Genomic DNA, 23,015 nt, shown 5'->3' with positions numbered 1-23,015 from the left:
CTGCAAAAGATTTATAACGAGCGGAAGTTTTGACCAAGGACTTACGTACACAACTCCAGATGCTAGATAGACGTTGAAGCTCTTGATCTGCTGCTGGAACCTCTAGGGCTGGCAATGGATGAAACTCTGGTGGAGAACTTCTTGGACTCTTATGTTGGGCACATTTAGGACATGCTGCTATAAACTCTTGGACATCGGCTTTGAGACGTGGCCACCAATAAGACTGTTGAATAAATTTGAGAGTCTTTAGAACCCCAGGATGACCCATGAAGGAAGACGAGTGAGCCCAGGTAAGCAGCCGTTTTCGAAGACTTGTGGCGACAAAGGTCTTGCCAGGCGGAGGAACTGGAGAGGTTCGAGTCATTAAGAAGGACGTAGGATTCACAATGGCTTGATTCGTGGTTGCATCATTTAATTCAGAAGAAGCAAAGGACCGGGAAAGGGCATCTGCCTTTTTGTTCTGAGACCCTGGACGATAGGTGAGTTTGAAATCAAATCGTGAGAAGAAAAGCGCCCATCGAGCTTGTCGTGGATTCAAACACTGAGCTGACTGCAGATACAGAAGATTCTTATGATCAGTATAAACTGTAATGCAATGTTGAGCTCCTTCTAGAAGGTATCTCCACTCCTCAAATGCCAACTTGATGGCAAGTAACTCTTGCTCACCGATTGCATAATTACGTTCTGCCGGGAGGAACTTACGGGAGAAATATCCGCAGGGATGGACCTTTTTATCTTCAAAGACTTGTGACAACACAGCTCCTACTGCTTCTGTAGATGCATGCACCTCTAGTAGAAAGGGACGATTCAAATCAGGCTGTCGAAGAATGGGGGCTGACACAAAGGCTTGCTTTAAATCAGAGAAGGCTTTGATTGCTTCAGAAGACCAGTTCGTAGGATTTGCTCCCTTGCGAGTTAGGGCTGTGATAGGAGCAGCTAACGTAGAATAATTCTTAATGAATCTCCTATAGAAATTAGCAAAGCCAAGAAATCGCTGAATCCCCTTGAGAGTTGTAGGAGTGGACCAATCCCGGATAGCTCGCGTCTCTGGGATGGATAGCGGATGAATTTGTCCCCTAGGAGGGGTCTTGCCCGGAACCAGGACGACTGGGCAGTCCCATTCACGATAAGGAGGTAGAGAGTCTGCTGCTTGCTTACTGGAAACATCCGCAAGGGATTGATACACCGGAGGTAGATCGGAAAGGCTAATTGACCGAAGAGGTACAATTGTAGCTACACAGTCCTTGGTACAAGATTTACCCCATGAAAGGACTTCCATGGTTTGCCAATTAAGTTGAGGATTATGTTTCTGCAGCCAAGGTAAACCAAGTATCACATCTTGAGAGGCTTTGGGAATCACGTAGAAGGAGAGGTATTCGGAATGGAGCTCACCAACTTTCATCTTGAGACATACGGTTCGATGAGTAATTATACCATCTGGAATTCGACTTCCATCCACTGCTGTAACAGCAACTGCTGCTTCCAGGGGCATGGTTTGAACTTTAGACCGTATGACAAAGGCTGAGGAGATGAAGTTCTTGGCTGCCCCGGAATCTAGGAGGGCTGAAACTTTCACTGTAGAACTTGGAACTTCTAATTGAATAGACAAGGTTGGCTCTTTCCCAGAACGTGATTCTAAAGTAACTCCTAGCTTAACCTCTCTTGAATAAGCTAGGAGGCGAGAGTTTCCCGGTTGGAGTTTGCAGAATTTAACTAAATGTTCGGAGGACCCACAGTACATGCAGAGGTTACCCTGTCGACGACGAAGTCGTTCCTCCTCTGTGAGGCGAGAGTGCCCAATCTGCATAGGTTCTTCAGTCATTACTGGAGACTGTGATGAAGAATCTTGTCGAGGTCTAGGATGATCACGTGGACTGGATCGCTCTGCCCTGGATTTCTCTAAACATCGCTCCCTGTAACGTAGATCAAGTTTGTTACAGAGAGAAATCAATTCATCCAGTTTAATTGGCACATCCCGGATAGTTAATTCATCCTTGATTCTTTCTGAAAGTCCATTCCAAAACGCGGCGATCAGGGCCTCCTCATTCCAGTTTAACTCTGAAGACAACGTGCGAAACTGAATAATATATTGACTGACAGGACGTAAACCTTGACGTAGACGGAGAATCTCCAAGGATGCTGAGGTGGTCCTGCCTGGTTCGTCAAAGATTCTCCGGAACGAAGATACGAACTCTTTGTAATTAGAGAGGATAGGATCACCTCTCTCCCATAATGGTGATGCCCACTCCAGAGCCTGACCGGAGAGGAGGGCAATAATATATGCAACCTTAGAACGAGCTGATGGGAAACTGGCAGACATCAGTTCAAACTGGATCTCGCATTGATTCAGGAATCCTCTGCAAAGTTTTGGAGTTCCGTCAAACTTACTCGGAGAGGGTAATTGCAAGCGGGACGTAGGCAGCGTCACAGGAGAAGCTGTAGTGGTAACTGGGACATCTGGGGTTGGAATCTGGACTTGGAACGTTTTAATAGCCGTATGAAGAGTCTCTAAACGGTCTGCCATAGTTTGCATAAACTGCACTATTTGTGTCTGTATAGACTCCTGGTTTTCCAGACGGGAAAGGATATCTGACGTAGCACCGCCTCCTGCGAATTGGTCACTTGACGGATCCATGTGGCCAGTGCTTACTGTCAGGTCCGGGTGTTTTTGTGAATCCGTTAACCCGGGACCAACCACAGGTGTAGGTGCTGGGCTATGAAGAAAGCAGGGAGGACGAAGAAAGTTCCGATTCATATATTTATTCAAAATAACAATTCAGTAAAGAGTTAACTGACAAGTTGTTAATCATCATATTATACTGAAGTATTGCAGGAATAATATGCAAGAGAAAACTCAAAAATACATAAAAGAAATGTTCATGGAAACATATGCAAAACAAGCTGATGAATAAATGTTGGATTGTCCAAATATAAACGAGCTTTGATGCTGAACTGCAGAATATGATTAACTGGATAATGCAGACATGAAGAGATAACTGTAAGGATTTGCAATGGAGTTTTGAGAGTTAACTGAGAGACTGTGAAGAATTATCCTTGTTATGACAACATAGCAAATATAAACAAGCTTTGATGCTGAACTGCAGAATGTTATTAACTGGATAATGCAGACATGAAGAGATAACTGTAAGGATTTGCAATGGAGTTTTGAGAGTTAACTGAGAGACTGAAGAATTATCCTTGTTATGACAACATAGCAAATATAAGCAAGCTTTGATGCTGAACTGCAGATTGTGTTTAACTGGTTAATGCAGACATGGAGAATTAACTGTAAGAATTGGCAATGGAGCTTTGAGAGTTAACTGAGAGATTGTGATGAATTATCCTTGTAATGACAACATAGCAAATAAAAGTACTGAATTGGGTTACTTGCGGGTTCCGGAGATCACTGTGAAACTGTAGTAGAAGACAAGGTGATGAATGGGTTAAATGCAGAGTTGAACAAACGAACAGCTGAGAGAAACAGAATCCTCCAGACTTTGAAGGATAGGCAGACTGACAAGGTAACCTCATGCAGGACACTGGGAATCCAACTATTTCCAATAGGAGTGCAATTAACTGACAGCACAGCAGAGAGCCGGTGGATCTTTCAGCAGTGAAGGCTGCAGACGGACCTCTGGGAACGGAGGCGATATCTGGACCACGGGAATCACACAGGAATGCACGGAGAGAGCTCAGAGCTAGAGCACAGCTTTGATACAACAAAGCACTGGCCCAGAGTAACATAATCCCAGCCTACTTAAAGGCAGCACAAGCACGGGATTGGCTTACACCTGCCCACAGGTGTTTTCACAAGTGCTCTGTATTAGCTATTTGGTCTCCAACATGGCCACCTCCTATACAGCAGACACACCGCAGTGCCTTAGGCCATTTGGTCCCCGCACTCACAGTTCCCAGACTCTGCATTACCTGTGCCATTGATCACGCCGTGTCCCCACACGGGCGCACAGCACCGCGAGCAACCGCACTGGCAACGGATGAACCCCAGAACCCGCAGAGGTAAGAGACCGGTTCGTGACAGTATATACGTATAAACAATGACCCGGTAGGTAGGGATGCGGAATTGACCAACATGACAAAAAAATTTCTAGATAGGGGTTACCCATTATGGGAGCTCAAAAAGCACAAGATAGAGCCCTCAGATTATCACGGGAAGAATTGCTTAAGCCCAAAGAGAAGAAAACTCTGGATGGCAGATTCCCATGGGTTACACAATATAACTCCAGTAGTACACACCTATCTAAAAGAGTAAAACAATTTATGGCCTATAGTGTCTTCCGGTAGAGATCTAGGTGAGGTCCATAACTCCAAATTACTAGTTAGTCACACCAGAAATAGGAGTATCAGAGATTATGTAGTTAAAACCGATATCTCTGACTTTGAGAAACCAAAAACTCATTTCCTAAGTAAGAAGCTAGGGTGTTACCGGTGTAGTGGCTGCACGACATGCAGCTATCTTACACAGGGAGACAATTTTAGACATCCACATACTGGCAAAATATACACAATCTTACATTCTTTAACGTGTGACTCAAAATTTGTGATATACCTGTTAACATGTCCATGCGGATTAGCATATGTGGGCACAACAGACTGTGCCTTCAAAACACGAATGGCACAGCACAGATATGCCATACGAGAAGCAATTAAGAAAGGGGACAGTGAGCAACCCGTGGCCAGGCACTTTGCTAATGCCAAACATAGCATGGCCACGTTAAGATATAAAATTATAGATCATGTTCCCAAATCTTTAAGAGGGGGGGACAGATCCAAGAAGTTGCTGCAATTAGAATCCAGATGGATCCATAGACTAAATACTGTTTTCCCTAAAGGTCTTAATGAGTTCCTGAATCTTCGTTGCTTCTTATGATGAATTTAGCTATGATCTTAACACTGCCAGTACCCCCTTTTTCTTATACATTACATATCTTACAGAGTTGATAATATAAACAGGAGGTATTTTATTAACAGCACCATATAATCCTTGAGTTGTATTTGGTTATAATGATTCCATGGATAATTTATATTATATGAAGGAAGCTGGGTTACAAGATTTGCTATGAAATATTTTAATGTCTCTTTAAATGATTATGTTTTTCGTTTACTTGTATGTTTTAGTTCACTTTTTATTGCTCTGTATTGATTATTTGCTAGCACGAGTGTTTTCTACAGTACATCATTTACTGATTCTGTTATTATGTATGGAAGGTGTAAATACTTCCTCTTTATTCACGCTGTGAGTAACCATGGCAACCCTGTTTACAGTGTCAACGCGCCGAGCTGGGCGGACCGGCGCGTTGTGTCATTTCCGGAGGGACTGGGCGATGCGGCCGGGATCCGGGCAGCGTGCTGCACACTGACGGGAGGAGTCACCCTACACTCTAAGGTATTTAAACACTGTATTATATGTATGTCACTTATCCTGACGACGGGGCTGCGACCCCGAAACGTTGAAGTTTATGCTGACAATTAAAGTCACTGCACTTTGATTATTAAGAATAAGACTCCGAGTGCCGCCCGTTTTGTTGCTTCTATTGCTGGGCCGTGGCCTTGTGGGAGGGCACCGTGAGCATTATATTCTAAGGGACAGCTGAGTGCAAAACGACCCGGCACTCAGCTGTCCCTTAGAATATAATATAATAATATAATATTATATAATATAATATATAATATAATATAATATAATATATATCAGTTTGGTTTAAGTGGAAAATTTGTGTCATTTGAAGGGCTCCAGTAAAAATCTATTAAGGTTTTAAGGGGGCAATAATAGTTAATTGATCTATACTTATATATATTACAAACTATGAGGGGTAAGATATTATAAGATAGCAAGCACTACAGTACAAGTGATACCTAATTAAATATCTTAATATTACACGTTTTGCTATATAAACATAATACTTATGGTGAGTACCAATTAGATATATTATTGATAAATTAAGTAATAAATCCTTAGGGAAGAAGGAAATAGGAGGGGGGAAAAACCCTATTAGTGAGCATAATTAGTAGACCTTAAACACATAAGGGGAGTATATTACATAATAAACACTATCACCAAACACAATTAGAATATTATTAATAAAATAAATTGATCACAACGAGCAGTAATAAAACAATGTATGGCAACTAAATTAGTTGTTAATTAATTTATTATTATTATTATTATTATTATTATTATCTGTATTAAATTAATAAAATACCAAGTTTAAAATTTACAGGGTTAATGTAAGTAATTGAATATACTATGGTGTCCACATCACGTTAATATGATTTAATTAATATATTATGATGCTTGATTGAGTTATTGAGAAAAAATTAGGTAAATGGGGCTTAGGTACTCCTAGTTATAGCCCCCATTTATATATGACTGTGGTATTTTGATAATGAGCACTATTAAATACTATATTAATCCTCTAATATATTGAATATTATTATAGTGGAATATAGCTATTATGGATTATAATGTGACCCTGATAAATTCAATGTGACTGTGATCACTCATTATATTTAAGACTTAACTAGGAAGTGGAATGCGCTCTGTGGAGCGCATATTGATAACGAGGTGTGTAATAAAGGAAATAGGGCTACTCATAGTGATGGCCAGAGCATGTGCAATGATGTCGTGCACTCTGTGGAGAGGCGGTGAACACATATAGGAAGCGCTCTGAGTAGCACTTAATCTGTATGATCGGGTTGAAGGCTAACTATTGTTGCTAGGTGATGGGATGTGTGTGATGACGTCGAGCCCATCACAAGGAGGCTCTGAATACATACAGGAAGCGGTTCTCCGCTCCTGAGACACGTGGGATAGAAGGAGGCTAATGAGTACTCTAAATGTTGCTAGGTGACGGGACGTGCGTGATGACATCACGCCCATCACATTGAGGCTTTGAGTACATACAGGAAGCGGTTCTCCGCTCCTGAGATGCCAATTAAACCCCTTTTTAGGTTTTAAGATTGGTTTTCTGGTTATTTCTGCTTGATAATATTGTTGTTTGCATTGGAAACTACTAATAAAGAGATATTATAAAACAAAAGTTTTTTTATTTTAGTTTAAATTATGAAATAAATATATTTATTAATTACATCAATTAAGCAATTAACAAAAGGAGACAGGAAGTGAGGTAACCGGTTGGGGAGCTTAAATAGGGAGATTGTGAGCTCCGCTTTCATTCCACTTTTGGATCCCTATGCATACAGACATATAGGACTACTGCTGGTAAGCTATGATGGCTATTTTTGACCTTACCCTATTATGGTTAAAAATAAGTTATTTAGTAACATATTGTCTTTATTAGGGAGATTAAAAAAGGCTTGTTAACATTCAGTCCATATGTGGATACCTATGTATACAGACATATAGGATTGCTGCGGATAAACTATGATAAAAATCTAGCCTTATTCTATTGTGGTTTAAATGGGGATATGTAGTAACACATTGTTTCTATTAGAAAAAATGTAATGAGGCTTGATAAGCAACTTATAAATACTCACTGTGGAGAATAATATGAATTACCAGTAAGTATTTTTCAATTTTTATTAGCTGATTATATTATTGAAAATATGAATTAAATCTTAATGATATATATATATTCATATCTTTATGTAGGATGGTCTCAAATAGGGAATTAACAAAAAGGGAGGTAATCTGCGCACTGGGGAGGTTTTACTGTATGGGGTGTGCTGCTAGTCAAAAGGGTGTCCTTGCCCTTTGGTTCAATATGGATATCTGGTTTTCACCTGACTGCGCTCATCCCCTACAGTTTGAGTATTCGTGAAATTATGCAAATGGATACTTATATAAAGGTGTGTTTTACTTTCACATGTATCAAATATGACACTCAATATAATGAAACAGTGCAGATAAATATTGTTGAACATGAAAAAGGTGGTAATCACAATGTGTGCTCCACGGGGAGCACCTGTTTAACTCAGTCCTTTAATCACTCAAATTGGTGATTAAATCCTTTAGGTTCTTGGCGTGTGTGTTCTGACACAAAGGCCAATGGGCTGGAAAAAAATATATAAATGTAATGCATAGGTTCTCAAACTCGGTCCTCAGGACCCCACACAGTGCATGTTTTGCAGGTCTCCTCACAGAATCGCAAGTAAAATAATTAGCTCCACCTGTGGACCTTTTACAATGTGTCAGTGAGTAATTAATACACCTGTGCACCTTCTGGGTTACCTGCAAAACATGCACTGTGTGGGGTCCTGAGGACCGAGTTTGAGAACCTCTGATGTAATGATTAAATCTGGCTGTGTTGCTTTAAAAGTCAAATATAGATTTTCCAGTGGAAATGTCTCTAGTCCTGACCGGACTGTGTTGGCTTTAAAAATCTGTCTTTAGTAATTAGATTCATATAGTTGCAGAGGACGGCGTCCCGTACCTCTGCGTGTGGAAGTCAGGTATTCGTGCACTATCGTTGCGGCCGTACTTGTAAGATGTACAGGTGCGGGGGGCAGCGGGAACCTCCTGGCAGCTCCGGACAGACTCGTCCCTCAGCTTGCGCACCCGCTCTCCGGTTCGTCCTGTTAGGGATCTCCCCGTGTGCCTGCGCCGCTCGCTGGGTTGGTCGTGTTCACGTGGGGGGGAGCTCAGCCGCAGGATCTAAACAGAGCCTGTGGCAGTATTGCACCTCCCCACAACGGAGTACTCACCTGTGTGGTCCTCCTGCTGCCCGTCCGTCTGTACTGCTTACCTATGTCTGCGCCGTAGGTCCGTGGGTCTCACAGCACTCTCCTGTCCTCCAATGGTTTGATGTCTCTTAGTCGTCTCCTCCAACGCGTTTCAACCGGATCGGTCTTCCTCTGGGAGTCTTTGCAGTGTTCTGATAGTGGTGGATGTTAAAATGGCTTGCGGGCGGGACCAGCATCAGTTCCTCCTTTGTTCCACTGATTTGATTGGTGGTTGAGATTGTCAGTATTGGATGTTAAATTGGCTTGCAGGCGGGACCAGCATCAGTTCCTCCTTTGTTCCACTGATTTGATTGGTGGTTGAGGTTGTCAGTATTGCAGGGGGCAGATCACATGTTCCTGCAATCTGTCCCATTTGTAAGTTTCAGAAATAGGGAAAGTATGAAAACATGGCAATGCAAATGAAATTCTTTTTTTTTTTTTTTGATTGGTGGTTGAGGTTGTTAGTATTGCAGGGGGCAGATCACATGTTCCTGCAATCTGTCCCATTTGTGAGTTTCAGAAACAGGGAAAGTCTGAAAACATGGCAATGCAAATGAAGTTCCCTTTTGTTTTGTTTTTTTGATTGGTGGTTGAGGTTGTTAGTGTTGCAGGGGGCAGATCACATGTTCCTGCAATCTGTCCCATTTGTGAGTTTCAGAAACAGGGAAAGTCTGAAAACATGGCAATGCAAATGAAGTTCCCTTTTGTTTTTTGTGTTTTTGTTTTTTGATTGGTGGTTGAGGTTGTTAGTATTGCAGGGGGCAGATCACATGTTCCTGCAATCTGTCCCATTTGTGAGTTTCAGAAACAGGGAAAGTCTGAAAACATGGCAATGCAAATGAAGTTCCTTTTTTTTTATGTGGCAATGGTATGTGGCTTGTTAGTATGCTATCTGATCACGGAGCTTTTAAAAAATTCAAGATGTTTCTTGTGTGTCAACAATTATGGTAAAGTGGATTCTTTGGTATTGTTATGAAATATTTGGGATATATATATAACTTTCCTACTTTGGAGTGGTTTATAATCCTATGTTCCCTGTGTACTTTTTCTGGGTATTGGATATCTGTATACTAAATGATTGGTTCTACTTGCAGATGATAGACCTTATTTCATTATCAATGTTTAACCCTTTTGGTGCTAGTGTGCCAAAGGAGATTATTAAACGTAACTCTTCTTTATTTATTTTTTGTATGTAATCCCCTCCCCTCCAGTTCTTCTTGACTTCTTTCAGCCCCGTAAACTTTAGTAATGCGGGATTTGATTCATGATGGTCTCTAAAGTGTAATGAGAGCGGATGATCTTCTGTTTTTCGTTTAATATTGCGAATGTGTTCACTGATTCTGATTTTCAGTGGTCGGACGGTTCTCCCTATATACTGTAACTTACATGGACATTCTAGTAAGTATATGATGCCTTTGCTGTGGCATGTGATTCTGTCTTTGATTTTGTAACTGTATGAGTTAGTTGCAGATTGTTTCATGATAGTGGGTAATGTGCTTCTTGCTTTTACCATATGGCAACCTGAGCAGGTCCCACAATGGTAAAAACCTCCTTTGTTCTGTGACCCATCTATTGTGGTTTGTATCTGATTTGGTGGCGGTATGTGGCTGTGTGTTAGTTTTTTCTTTATGTCAGGAGCCTTTCGATAGATGACTTTGGGGTTAGGGGGTAGAACTTTAGCTAAATTGTCATCTTGCAATAATATCTGCCAGTGTTTTGTGATGATCTTTTTGATCTGATGGGCTTGGTCTGAATATTGTGTTATGAACAGTGGTTCTTCGATTTGTGTCATCTGTTTTGGCTTCTCTTTGTAGTTAAGGAGTGCGGGCCTCTCTATCTTTTTTGCTGTTTCGAAGGCTACTTGTACTGTCTCGGTGTGGTAGTTTTTTTCCTTAAATCTGTCACTCAAAACCTTCCCCTGTGTTTCATAATCACTCATTTTGGAACAGTTTCTACGAAGTCTTTTAAATTGTCCCATTGGTATGCCATTGAGCCATGTCGGATGATGCCCACTGGTGGCTAGTATATAACTGTTCACGTCGACAGTTTTATTGTAAGTGTTTGTGTGTATTCGATCTTCATCTATGAAAATGTTGAGATCTAAAAATTGTACTTTTTCCTTGCTATATGTGGTGGTGAGTTTGAGATTCCGATCGTTCTGATTGAGGTGTGTATTGAAACTTTTGAGTGATTCTTCATCTCCCTTCCAGATGAAGAATATATCATCTATGAATCTGGTCCAGAGGACGAGGTTCGCACCAAGCTCCACATCAGACCAGATTGTATCGTCTTCCCACTTGCTCATGAACAGATTTGCGTAACTTGGCGCGAACCTCGTCCCCATAGCGGTCCCGGTGGTCTGTAGGTAATAGTTGTTGTTAAACCATAGGTAATTGTGGGTGAGAATATACTCTATGCCCCCCAAAATGAATTCTCGTTGGTCTGATAACATGTTGGGGTCTTGTTCGAGGTAATGACATGTGCTGTCTATTCCCTGTGCATGATCTATGATGGAATATAAAGAAGTGACATCGCTTGTGACTAACCAGTAGTCCTCTTTCCATGTGATTGATTCTAACTTTCTAAGGATGTCAGTAGTGTCTCTAAGATAGGATTTCTGAGTTTTAACGTATGGCTGTAGAAAGACATCAATATACTGTGAGAGATTTGAGCTGATTGAATCTATTCCGGATATGATCGGTCTGCCTGGTGGTTTTGTTGGTTTTTGTGCACTTTTGGTAGGTAGTAGAATACTGGTATGATTGGATGTTGTATGTTGAGATATGTGTGTTCCTGTGTCGAGAGGATCCCTTTGTCCAACCCTTCTCTAAGTAGGGTCTGTAGTTGCTGTTTGAATGTATGGGTGGGGTCTCCTTGTAGTTTTCTGTAGGTGCTCGTGTCGCTCAGTATGTTGTTGGCTTCCTTCATATAGTCATCCTTGTTAAGAAGTACTACCCCTCCCCCTTTGTCAGCCGGTTTAATTACCAAGTTAGTATTTTTGCTGAGTTCTGTCAGTGCTCTTTGTTCCTTATTGGTCATGTTGTGTTTCCAAAGTCTATTAGGTCTCTCGTCTAGTCTCATGACGTCTTTCTCTACCATATCGGTGAATGTCGCTATATGGTTTCCCATCATGTAATTGGGATAAAACTGTGACTTGGGTTTGAGAGAAGTGTGAGAAAAAGGGTCATCTTTGTCTGGTTTATGTTGTGGTAGCGGGGTCTTCTGAAAGTATTTCTTTAGTGTAAGCTTACGTGTAAATTTTTGTATGTCCAGATAAGTTTCGAATTTGTTTAACGGTGCTGTAGGTGCAAATTTGAGTCCCTTATCTAGGGCACTAACTTGATGTTTGTTAAGTACATGGCTGCTCAAGTTGAATATGCCCTGTCCTTCGGTTTGTGTCACTTTAGGGTTCAGTGTTTTGCTTTTTTGTCCCCCCCTGCATCCTCGTCGGGTTCTGAAAGTTTTCTCTTTGTCTGCTGGTTCTTTGTCTTGACAGACCCTATCTGGTGGATGAGGTCTGTCGTTGATTCTAAAAAACTGTTGGAGTCTCCACATGTTGGATTGGTGTCAGTTTTGGCTTCTTCAATGAATATGGTGCTCTCACCGGTGGCCGTGAGATATTCCGTCTGTGACCCCAGTACTCCTGGTGTTGTATTGAGTAACGCTAATTAAGCCAGCCCTGTTCTAATGATTTTCTGGCTAAATCATGGGAGAATTCGTCATTAATGTCATAGATAGAAAAGGATGTATCGTTATCAGTTATCGTAGATGTTTCAAAGGATGTGTCATGATAGCTTGATTGGGTAATGGGTTTGCCTGTTTCTAAATTTCTCGAATGTAACTTTGTCATGTACTGTTGGTATGTTAATTTTAACCTTTTGTATATGGGTGTTCTAGGTATAGCTGGTAGTGCTTTTGTTCTCGCTTTGGGCAGACTTTTGTTCTGATTAGCGTTTCTGTGTGAATCATGAGTTGCTTTCTGTTTGGATTTGTTTTTCTGATGTATTCCAAATTTATCTCTGAGTATTTTATTCTTTTTAATGGTGATGATCTTCTCTTCTCCTTGTCTAATCCTTTGTAGTGTGATTTCTGTTAAAGTGCGGAATTCTTGTTTTTGTTCAAATGGTTCTAGTTCCAAACTTAATTGTTGAATGTTGTGTTCTAGTTTGGCTAACTCCTCCGTATGTGTATCTAGTAGTAATTTAACTAATTGATGAGAGCACTCATCAAGTATGTTGTTCCATTGTTTAGTAAATGTGATGCCAGGATTGTGTAGGGCTGAAGCCTTCTTGATTTTAAGCCCTTTTGGTATAATATTGTTGCTTTTGTACCATGCTAATGTCTGTATGTCCCACCATAGTTTATTTTCTTTCGTAATATGCTTTTCTAATAGGGTAAATTTGTTAAAGAAGTTAGTGGTGTTGGGTACCTCATTGGTGGCACTACTGAATTGTGCAAATAAATCCTTGGCTCTGTTTTCCCTATCTGTTCGATTGTAAATGATGCCCATGAACGTGAATGTAGTGACCCTTGCTGCAGATTATGGACAGGCTAGACAATTAACAAAAAGGGAGGTAATCTGCGCACTGGGGTGGTTTTACTGTATGGGGTGTGCTGCTAGTCAAAAGGGTGTCCTTGCCCTTTGGTTCAATATGGATATCTGGTTTTCACCTGACTGCGCTCATCCCCTACAGTTTGAGTATTCGTGAAATTATGCAAATGGATACTTATATAAAGGTGTGTTTTACTTTCACATGTATCAAATATGACACTCAATATAATGAAACAGTGCAGATAAATATTGTTGAACATGAAAAAGGTGGTAATCACAATGTGTGCTCCACGGGGAGCACCTGTTTAACTCAGTCCTTTACTCACTCAAATTGGTGATTAAATCCTTTAGGTTCTTGGCGTGTGTGTTCTGACACAAAGGCCAATGGGCTGGAAAAAAATATATAAATGTAATGATTAAATCTGGCTGTGTTGCTTTAAAAGTCAAATATAGATTTTCCAGTGGAAATGTCTCTAGTCCTGACCGGACTGTGTGGGCTTTAAAAATCTGTCTTTAGTAATTAGATTCATATAGTTGCAGAGGACGGCGTCCCGTACCTCTGTGTGTGGAAGTCAGGTATTCGTGCACTATCGTTGCGGCCGTACTTGTAAGATGTACAGGTGCGGGGGGCAGCGGGAACCTCCTGGCAGCTCCGGACAGACTCGTCCCTCAGCTTGCGCACCCGCTCTCCGGTTCGTCCTGTTAGGGATCTCCCCGTGTGCCTGCGCCGCTCGCTGGGTTGGTCGTGTTCACGTGGGGGGGAGCTCAGCCGCAGGATCTAAACAGAGCCTGTGGCAGTATTGCACCTCCCCACAACGGAGTACTCACCTGTGTGGTCCTCCTGCTGCCCGTCCGTCTGTACTGCTTACCTATGTCTGCGCCGTAGGTCCGTGGGTCTCACAGCACTCTCCTGTCCTCCAATGGTTTGATGTCTCTTAGTCGTCTCCTCCAGCGCGTTTCAACCGGATCGGTCTTCCTCTGGGAGTCTTTGCAGTGTTCTGATAGTGGTGGATGTTAAAATGGCTTGCGGGCGGGACCAGCATCAGTTCCTCCTTTGTTCCACTGATTTGATTGGTGGTTGAGATTGTCAGTATTGGATGTTAAATTGGCTTGCAGGCGGGACCAGCATCAGTTCCTCCTTTGTTCCACTGATTTGATTGGTGGTTGAGGTTGTCAGTATTGCAGGGGGCAGATCACATGTTCCTGCAATCTGTCCCATTTGTAAGTTTCAGAAGTAGGGAAAGTATGAAAACATGGCAATGCAAATGAAGTTCCCTTTTGTTTTGTTTTTTTGATTGGTGGTTGAGGTTGTCAGTATTGCAGGGGGCAGATCACATGTTCCTGCAATCTGTCCCATTTGTGAGTTTCAGAAACAGGGAAAGTCTGAAAACACGGCAATGCAAATGAAGTTCCCTTTTGTTTTTTGTGTTTTTGTTTTTTGATTGGTGGTTGAGGTTGTTAGTATTGCAGGGGGCAGATCACATGTTCCTGCAATCTGTCCCATTTGTGAGTTTCAGAAACAGGGAAAGTCTGAAAACATGGCAATGCAAATGAAGTTCCTTTTTTTTTTTATGTGGCAATGGTATGTGGCTTGTTAGTATGCTATCTGATCACGGAGCTTTTAAAAAATTCAAGATGTTTCTTGTGTGTCAACAATTATGGTAAAGTGGATTCTTTGGTATTGTTATGAAATATTTGGGATATATATAACTTTCCTACTTTGGAGTGGTTTATAATCCTATGTTCCCTGTGTACTTTTTCTGGGTATTGGATATCTGTATACTAAATGATTGGTTCTACTTGCAGATGATAGACCTTATTTCATTATCAATGTTTAACCCTTTTGGTGCTAGTGTGCCAAAGGAGATTATTAAACGTAACTCTTCTTTATAAACAAAATATAACATATAATGCAAGTGAACCAAACTGTACTTTCATGCACAGCAAGGGTATCCTACCACTCATGGAAAATTAATATCTAAATGTAGCACATCATCAGATTGGTGTAATATAGCCATAATTAATAACATCATAAATAATAGGTACCAATCAGGAGGGACGTGGAAGGCAGATGCGAGCACCATGTGATGTAAAGGACAGAACGAGGATGCCAAATCGTCACCTATAGGATCAATTGGTACAATACCCAGTATTCCCATGTCGTCACCAAGCATGGTACTAGCTGGGCCCAACACTGCTTAATTGCCAAGATCAGACGGGATTGGATGGTTTCCAGTGTGGTATGATTGTATCAAACAGATGTGTCCATATGTATATACCTCCCTTAGTGTCCATATCTCGTTTCACAGCCAAATCACATCATGGTCCTGTATATTGGTGTGCATGGAAGGCCACCACTGTTGATACCAACAACTAGGCTATAGCAAGAAAAGGAGAAGCACACACCGACTTATTTGATACAACACCCAGTATTCCCACATTGTCTCCAAGTGTGGTACTAACTAGGCCCATCACTGCTTAATTGCCAAGATCAGACGGGATCGGATGGGATCCAGTGTGGTATGATAGTATCAATCTCCAAGGTGTGCAAAAGCAATGAGCTGTTAAGCATGTCCAATATGCAAACTAAAAGAGCCCAATGGGCCCTGTACGTGAGAAACATATATTGCTCAGATGGACAAAACAATCAAGCATTAGCAGGTGACATATGGTTAGACATATCCAATCAGAAGCCATAAACATGACACACGGCGGTGTCTCAGAAAAGTAAACCAAAAAGTCAGACTCTGTGGGATATTGTGCAGAGTTAAAGGAAGCATCCTAGACGAAATTCTTCATTGAGCCCATTAGGGGCCAGTGTTTGTAATCTATCAATCCATTGGTGTTCTCTTTGTAGTAAGATTTTATTGCGGTCACCGCCCCTTTGTAGTGGTGGGATTTGATCCAAGATGCAACACTTAAGTTGATTGATGGTGTGTTTTGCCTCCATAAAATGTCTTGCCACAGGTAAATTTGAAAAGTCACTTGAAGTCTCACCCTGGGTAATGCTCTTTTTGATTGTTGAACGATGCTGGCTTAAGCGCTCCTTCAGCATCCTGCTGGTCTTTCCAACATAAAGCAAATTGCATGGACATTTCAGTACATAGACTACAAATTTACTGTTGCAGTCAAGTCTCTGTTTAATGGTATAAGTCTTGTTGTCCTGAGGGTTAATAAACCGATTGCCAAGTAGCAAGAATGGACAGTTTGGACAACCTGTGCATTTATGAACCCCTGTTTTGATGGTCAACCAGTGAGAGGGTGTGATCTTTTTTCTATTGGAGAAATCTGTTACAACAAGCAAATCTTTCAGGCAATTAAGCAGTGATGGGCCTAGTTAGTACCACACTTGGAGACAATGTGGGAATACTGGGTGTTGTATCAAATAAGTCGGTTTGTGCTTCTCCTTTTCTTGCTATAGCCTAGTTGTTGGTATCAACAGTGGTGGCCTTCCATGCACACCAATATACAGGACCATGATGTGATTTGGCTGTGAAACGAGATATGGACACTACGGGAGGTATATACATATGGACACATCTGTTTGATACAATCATACCACACTGGAAACCATCCAATCCCGTCTGATCTTGGCAATTAAGCAGTGTTGGGCCCAGCTAGTACCATGCTTGGTGATGACATGGGAATACTGGGTATTGTACCAATTGATCCTATAGGTGACGATTTGGCATCCTCCTTCTGTCCTTTACATCACATGGTGCTCGCATCTGCCTTCCACGTCCCTCCTGATTGGTACCTATTATTTATGATGTTATTAATTATGGCTATATTACACCAATCTGATGATGTGCTACATTTAGATATTAATTTTCCCTGAGTGGTAGGATACCCTTGCTGTGCATGAAAGTACAGTTTGGTTCACTTGCATTATATGTTATATTTTGTTTCACGATTTACATGAATTTGGGCTGTCAGTGTTTCCATGCTGTCGGCGCACTGTGGGGTCAACTACTCTACATGTGTGCCCCTGGCGGGGAACATAGACAGCAGCAACTTCACCTGTTTGCCGCTGCACATTAATAAAGATCAGCCCGTACTACACGATTGTCACACTACCGGAGCGGGTTGCTAAGGAGAGAGCCGGGTTTGTGTATCATAGCAACACAGCCCACGTGCAGGAAGGAGCGAATCGGACAGTAGCTATGACGCGCTGCCTCCAGGCTTCCTGTTCAAAATTTCTGGCGCCTTCCTTGCTATTTAAGCAACTCCGGACTGAGTGACAGCTGCCCCTGATGAAGACCATTGAGCGTTGAAACGGCTGTCGGGCGAACTGTAGCAGTAGGGTACATCCAGATGGCTTATCAGGAATAAAACCCTTTTTTTCTTTCACCAACTAAACGTGAGTGCTGGTCTAATTCTTTTTTCAACTGTGGAAAAAGTGAGTGTTTGTATCAATTACCAGGACCTTGCACCAGCAATTTTTGTTATAGGACATAGAGTGCTGTCACTTCATTTTTATTTTATATATATATATGTAGGAATATAATAGGCACTCCAAATAAATCAATATAACCAAGGTGCCTTCCTCAAATTGTGTATGGTTGGAATATCATGCTTTGTTCACCTTTAATACACTAGCATTTTTTCAAATCCAATGAGTGCCGCCTGGTTCCTGTTTGCTATTGGGGGAACTGCTACATGTCCACCCAGGGAACCTTTGCATATATATATATATATATATATATATCTCTTTTATTATTTTTTTATTTTTGATAACACCCCAAAGAACACCCCTGAAGCAGTCGCTATAAGATGAAACGTGTTTGGTGAAAGCTCTTTATTATCATTTTTAAAAAGTTGAAACAAACAATTGTATTTTCAAAGTAAAAGAAATGTTCATTATCATTTCCATTTAATGTAAATGTGAATTTGAATTTTTAACAATAAAAAGATGTATGTGTTTTAAATATGGGTGTTTATATATGTAAGGTCATCCTCTCTTTATAAGTATCCGGTAAAAATATTTCAATTAAATTAGTTTATGAAATAAGTGTGACCCACAGAGATACTATTATATATATATATATATATATATATATATATATATATATATATAGTATAAAGGATACTGCGGCACTCAGAGTCTTGGCAAAACAAAATTGTTTTGCCTAGACTCTGAGTGCTGCAGTATCCTTTATACACTGTACTAAACTATAGCCTGGAGGCACCGGAGCAGCTAACTTCTGGAAGTTTGAAGTGCCGGTCTGCACACCACCAATATATATTATATATTATATTATATATATATATATATATATATATATATATAGCACTGTCCTTGGTCTGGCACTCCTCTGTCCCGCAGGGAATTGGCTCCGGTGCCCTCCTTAAGCAAAATCGCTCTGCATATAGAAGATGGAAGGCGGCACTCAGGAGACTTACTTGAAAGTAGAAAACGTTTTCTACTTTCAAGTAAGTCTCCTGAGTGCCGCCTTCCATCTTCTATATATATATATATATATATATTTATATAAAATCATCTGTATCCGGATTATAGGTCGACCATGAAAATGTCGTTTGTCATTAGGTCGACATGTAAAAGGTTGACAGTGCTTATGGTCGACAGGTAGAAAAGGTCAACAGGTATAAATAGTCAACGCACATATGGTCGAAACAGCTTTTTGGTATTTTAAAGCATTTTAATCAACCTTTTCATACTTTACTATCCATGTGGACTAGGATTGGGATTAGTAACCTTGCCCGCAGCATGGTGAGCAAAATTATTTTCCCCTCCACCATATAACAGCATAATGTCTGAAGTCTTATGAGACCCTTTTATCTAATTTTTCTTTAAAGATTTTACCACTAAAGAAGTCCTATGTAGATTACAAAATGAATAGGGTTTTAAAGGTGATTGGACCCATTGTCTGCATTGGGAGCTTCTACCACTGAGCTCACATCCTAGGGTGGTTGGTGGCACTTGATTACACCTGACCTTGTGTAGCATTGGTTTCATGCAAAACACCTCTTTCTCTTACGTCCTAGAGGATGCTGGGGTCAAGATTAGTACCATGGGGTATAGACGTGTCCACTAGGAGCCACTGGCACTTTAAGAGTTTGAGAGTGTGGGCAAGCTCCTCCCTCTATGCCCCTCCTCCCAGACTCAGTTTAGAAAATGTGCCCGGAGGAGCTGGTCACAGCTAGGGGAGCTCCATAGGCGTTCTTAGTTTTTTTGTTTTTATTTAGAGTTTAGGCACAGGGAGGCTGCTGGCAACAGCCTCCCTGCTTCGAGGGACTAAAGGGGGTAGTAGTGTCTGCCCTGAGGGGTCTGACCCACTATCTCAGCTGACAGGACACTGAGCTCCTATGGGGATCGAATGTTTGCTGCTACAGTGGATCATTCACCCCAGCAGCATGCTGCCACCCCCTTACTGAGCCAGAAGACTTCAGTGGAGAGTCAGTCACCACCCCCCCTGGCAAGCGGGGAGCAGTTGTGAAGATGGCGGCAACAGGGTAGGGAGCACAGTACTAACTGCACTACATGGTGAGGCATTGTGAGGGGCGCCCTAGCCAGCGCCTACACCCTACACTGTCCAGCAAGCCTGGTAGGGTCCCAGGATTGCTGCCAGCACAATTCCTCAGGCCAGTATAAACTACAGGAGAGCGGGAAGCAGTGCCATTAAAGGGGGCAGAGCTTCTCCTCAGAGCAGACCCAGCAGTGTTCATCAACAACTTCCTGCCTGCGGAAGCACTGACAGGAAGAGCTGTCCCTCCAAGTCAACTCCAGCTATCTTGTATGGTACCAGGGGGTTGTCGAAGGGAGGGGGAAGCTGTGTAAAGTTTGTGTAGTCTATCAAGGTACACAGACAGCCCTGGTAGTTTTATTAGTTCTACCTTAAAAAGCACTGTGTGTGTGGGTTGGCTCCAATCTCTGTGTCTCTTTGTGGCATACTTGGGGGGAAACTGTGTCTGACATTTCCCTGTGTGTGTGTGGGGGGGGAGTGTTTACTATCTCACATAGCCATGTCTAGGGACTCTGTGTCATATGCTGCAGGAGATGTTTCTTCTCAGGAGGTTGTTGAAGCTAATACTGAGACAAACTCATGTGTTGAAGAGTCTATGGCATTTTGGTAGGCTCTGTCCCTATTCCTGCATGTTCCCACAGAAACGTGCCCTTGCCCAAATTATGCAAGATGACATGGATACCGATTCTGTTACTTCAGACAGTGATGGGGATGTGCTGGGGGGGGCAGCATCCCTTGCAAAGGGGGTGCAGCTCATGATTGAGGCCAAGAGATGTTAAACATTAATGACACTACACCTGAGCAGGTTGAGGAGGCTTACTTCACTGATAATAAGAAAGCCCTGCTAACTTTTCCCGCGTTTAAAGAATTAAACGCTATATTTGAAAAATCCTGTTGAAAACCCAAAGAAAAAATTCCAGATCCCAAAAAGAGTTCTGGTTGCTTTTCCCTTCCCTGAGGAAGATAGGAAAAAATGGGAAAACCCACCAGTTGTTAACGCTCTCCAGACTGTCTAAAAAAGTTGTTTTACTTGTCCCTGGTTCTACCGCGTTGAAAGAACCGGCTGACCGTAAAATTGACACTACGCTCAAATCCATATACACTGCTTCAAGAGTGGCCTTAAGGCCCACCATTGCCTGTGCATGAATTTCTAAAGCCATAGTAAAGTAGTCGGGCACATTACTAGAGGATTTGGATGCAATGGATAGAAGTGACATTGAATTGTTTTTACGTAATATACAGGATTCTGCTGGGTTTATGGTGGAATCCATGAAAGAACTGGGTAAACTGACTGCACGGATATCCTCCATGTCGGTATCAGCTCGTAGGGGACTCTGGCTATGCCAATGGTCTGCAGACGCGGAATCTAGAAGTGTGGAGACCCTACCCTACACAGGTCAGGCTCTATTTGGGGAAGCGTTGGATGCGTGGATTTCCACGGCAACCGTGGGTAAGTCACCTTTCCTTCCCTCTGCTACTCCTTCTACGAAGAAACCGTTTTCTTCAGCTGTGCAGCAGTCCTTTTGGACCGCTAAGACAAAAAAGCCCAAGCCTTCTACCACTTTCTTTAGAGGTGGTCGGGCAAAATCCAAATAGCCTGCACCCGCAGGCTCCCAGGACCAGAGACCTGCTTCTGGTTCCTCAAAATACTCAGCATGACGGAGGACCTCAAAGCCTGGAGGAAGGCTGGTGGGTGCAAGACTCAGACGTTTCAGCCACGTCTGTGTGTCATCCGGCCTGGATCCCTGGGTACAGGATATTGTGTCCCAGGGGTACAGACTGGAGTTTTAAGAACTCCCGCCTCACCGATTCTTCAAATCAGGCTTGCCAGCTTTGCTGACAGACAGGACTATCCTACAGGAAGCCATCCTAAAATTGGAAAAATAAGAGGTCATTGTCCCAGTTCAACCTCATATGCAAACAAGGGTTATTATTCAAACTCTTTTCATGGTACCGAAACCGGATGGTTCAGTCAGACCAATTTTGAACTTGAACTCGTTAAACCCTTACCTGAGGGTGTTCAAATTCAAAATGGAGTCTCTCAGAGCAGTGATTTCATATCTGGAGGAGGGAGAGTTTCTGGTATCCCTGGATATCAAGGATGCGTACCTCCGCATTCCGATTTGGCTGCCTCACCAAGCTTATCTCAGATTTGCACTCACTATCAATTCCAGGCACTACCATTCGGCCTCTCCACAGCACCAAGGGTGTTCACCAAGGTGATGGCAGAGATGATGGTTCTCCTCCGCAAACAGGGGGTGAACATAATCCCATATCTGGGTGATCTGCTGATAAAGGCATCGTCCAATGAGAGGTTGTTGCAGGCCATTTTTCTCCTGAATTTTCCAAAATCACATTTGGAGCTGACCACACAGAAGGGCAGAGGGCGTTTCTTCCTGGGGGGAAAAGCGTTGATGATACAAACAATGGTCTGGGAAGTCCTGAAGGCAGCCCGGGTTTCGTTCTTCAGTGCATTCGCCTTCTGGGGAAGATGGTGGCCTCTTACGAGGCTCTACAGTACGGAAGTTTTCATGCTCGGCCCTTCCAACTGGATCTCCTGGACAAGTGGTCGGGATCTCATCTACACATGCACCAGAGAATACGTCTGTTGACAAAAGCCAGGATTTCACTCCTCTGGTGGCTACAACTACCTCAACTTCTGGAGGGTCGCATGTTCGGGATTCAGGACTGGATCCTTCTAACCGCGGGTGCAAGTCTCCGGGACTGGGGCGCAGTCACTCAGGGGGAAACCTTCCAAGGAAGGTGGTCAAGCCTGGAATCCAGCATACCAATAAACATTCGGGAACTAAGAGCCACCTACAACAGTCTTCTCCAAGCAGCCCATCTTCTGCGAAATCAAGCCATTCAAGTGCAGTCGGACAATGTAACAACAGTGGCTTACATAAACTGACAGGGCTGAACGAAGAGCAGAGCTGCAATGTCAGAGGTAACAAGAATCATCCTCTGGGCAGAAAAAGACGCATGGGCACTGTCAGCAATCTTCATTCCGGGAGTAAACAACTGGGAAGCAGTCTTCCTCAGCAGACATGATCTCCATCCAGGAAAGTGGGGACTCCATACAGGAGATGTTCACGGAGGTAACAGATCTTTGGGGTGTACCGCAAATAGACATGATGGCCTCTCGTCTCAGCAAGAAGTTTTGGCGGTATTGTTCCAGGTCGAGGGACCCACAAGCTGTGGCGTTTCAACTGGGACGGTTTCTCCTCTTCCTGTAAGCAGGTGTGGATATGGTGCTGAGGTTGGGATCCGTAAAGGTT

At 42.4% G+C, this 23,015-nt stretch overlaps 3 pseudogenes; 1 reads left to right on the top strand and 2 right to left on the bottom strand.

The window, feature by feature from the left end:
• Positions 1 to 15,386: 15,386 nt before the first annotated feature.
• Positions 15,387 to 15,506, bottom strand: LOC134970442 (5S ribosomal RNA; annotated as a pseudogene).
• Positions 15,507 to 15,666: 160 nt separating this feature from the next.
• LOC134971225 (5S ribosomal RNA) lies at positions 15,667 to 15,786 on the bottom strand (annotated as a pseudogene).
• Positions 15,787 to 16,797: 1,011 nt separating this feature from the next.
• On the top strand, positions 16,798 to 16,917 carry LOC134971075 (5S ribosomal RNA; annotated as a pseudogene).
• Positions 16,918 to 23,015: the final 6,098 nt, after the last annotated feature.

Source organism: Pseudophryne corroboree, chromosome 11 (assembly GCF_028390025.1).
Source record: "Pseudophryne corroboree isolate aPseCor3 chromosome 11, aPseCor3.hap2, whole genome shotgun sequence".
Taxonomy (NCBI): domain Eukaryota; kingdom Metazoa; phylum Chordata; class Amphibia; order Anura; family Myobatrachidae; genus Pseudophryne; species Pseudophryne corroboree.
This window is presented reverse-complemented; position numbering and strand designations above follow the sequence as displayed.